Consider the following 2,500-nt stretch of genomic DNA (forward strand, 5'->3'; position numbering starts at 1 on the left):
CAGCCTCTCTACCTCCAGTCCCACCCTGTAGCCTTCAGCCTCTCTACCTCCAGTCCCACCCTGTAGCCTTCAGCCTCTCTACCTCTAGTCCCACCCTGTAGCCTTCAGCCTCTCTACCTCCAGTCCCACCCTGTAGCCTTCAGCCTCCCTACCTCCAGTCCCACCCTGTAGCCTGCAGCCTCTCTACCACCAGTAGCTTTCTGCTGTAGTGAGCACCACACCACAACACACCACAACACAACACACCACAACACAACACACCACAACACACCACCACCACAACACACCACAACACCAAAACGCCACCACAGCACAACACTACCCAAACACACCACAACACAACCCAAATACACCACAATACAACACACAACAACACACCACAACACACAACAACACACCACAACAACACCACAACAACACACCACAACAACACACAACAACACACCACAACAACACACCACAACAACACACAACACCAAAACGCCACAACAAACTACAACACCACCCAAAAACAACACCATCAACACAACATAACACCACCACAACAACACACCACCCCAACACAACACAACACCACCCCAAAACAACACAACACCACCCCAACCCCAAAACAACACCACCCCAAAACAACACAACACCACCCCAACACAACACCATCAACACAACATAACACCACCACAACAACACACCACCCCAACACATCACAACACCACCCCAAAACAACACAACACCACCCCAACCCCAAAACAACACCACCCCAAAACAACACAACACCACCCCAAAACAACACAACACCACCCCAAAACAACACAACACCACCCCAACACAACACAACACCACCCCAAAACAACACAACACCACCCCAACCCCAAAACAACACCACCCCAAAAAAACACAACACCACCCCAAAACAACACAACACCACCCCAACACAACACCATCAACACAACATAACACCACCACAACAACACACCACCCCAACACATCACAACACCACCCCAAAACAACACAACACCACCCCAACCCCAAAACAACACCACCCCAAAACAACACAACACCACCCCAAAACAACACAACACCACCCCAAAACAACACAACACCACCCCAAAACAACACAACACCACCCCAACACAACACAACACCACCCCAAAACAACACAACACCACCCCAAAACAACACAACACCACCCCAAAACAACACAACACCACCCCAAAACAACACAACACCACCCCAACACAACACAACACCACCCCAAAACAACACAACACCACCCCAAAACAACACAACACCACCCCAACACAACACAACACCACCGCAACACAACACAACACCACCCCAAAACAACACAACACCACCCCAACACAACACAACACCACCCCAAACAACACAACACCACCCCAACCCCAAAACAACACCACCCCAACACAACACAACACCACCCCCAACCCCAAAACAACACCACCCAACACAACATAACACCACCCCCAACCCCAAAACAACACCACTCCAACACCACAACAACAACACAACACAACATAACACCACTCCAACACCACCCCACCCAACACAACATAACACCACTCCAACACCACCCCACCCAACACAACATAACACCACTCCAACAACACCACCCCAACACAACACCACCACAAACCAACACAACACCACCCCAACACAACATAACACCACCACAACATAACACCACCACAAAACAACACCACCCCAACACAACACAACACAACACCACCCCAACACAACACAACACCACCCCAACACAACACCACCCAACACAACATAACACCACTCCAACACCACAACAACACAACACAACAACACAACACAACATAACACCACTCCAACACCACTCCAACACCACCCCACCCCAACACAACATAACACCACTCCAACACCACAACAACACCACCCCAACACAACACCACCACAAACCAACACAACACCACCCCAACACAACATAACACCACCACAACATAACACCACCACAAAACAACACCACCCCAACACAACACAACACAACACCACCCCAACACAACACAACACAACACCACCCCCAACCCCAAAACAACACCACCCCCAACCCCAACCCCAAAACAACACCACACCACAACACAACACAGCCACAGCAATAGTCCAGACTGGGATGTAGATCTTAATGACAGTGCTCTCTTCTCTCGTCTCCTGCTGTGTGGTGCCGTGTTAAAAGTGTTTACTAGAGTAGCTGTGTGTCGAGGCAGCATGTTATAATGTTCTATCTGTGATGTTGAACCAGACCAGTCAGCATTAAACTGATAATATGGCTTTCTGAAGCACCTCACTGTCTGGGTTAGGGGTCGTGATGAAAGATGGGGTTAGGGGTCGTGGTGAAAGATGGGGTTAGGGGTCGTGGTGAAAGATGGGGTTAGGGGTCGTGGTGAAAGATGGGGTTAGGGGTCGTGGTGAAAGATGGGGTTAGGGGTTGTGGTGAAAGATGGGGTTAGGGGTC

General features: G+C 50.0%; 1 protein-coding gene across 1 annotated transcript in view; it reads left to right on the plus strand.

Annotated features, from left to right (window-relative positions):
- axl (AXL receptor tyrosine kinase) overlaps positions 1-2,500 on the plus strand; it is a 96,242-nt gene that overhangs the window by 38,113 nt on the left and 55,629 nt on the right. The gene's annotated exons all lie outside the window — the stretch shown is intronic.

The sequence above is a fragment of the Oncorhynchus mykiss genome, chromosome 24 (genome assembly GCF_057628025.1).
Source record: "Oncorhynchus mykiss isolate SJ-2025 chromosome 24, ASM5762802v1, whole genome shotgun sequence".
NCBI classification, from domain to species: Eukaryota; Metazoa; Chordata; class Actinopteri; order Salmoniformes; family Salmonidae; genus Oncorhynchus; species Oncorhynchus mykiss.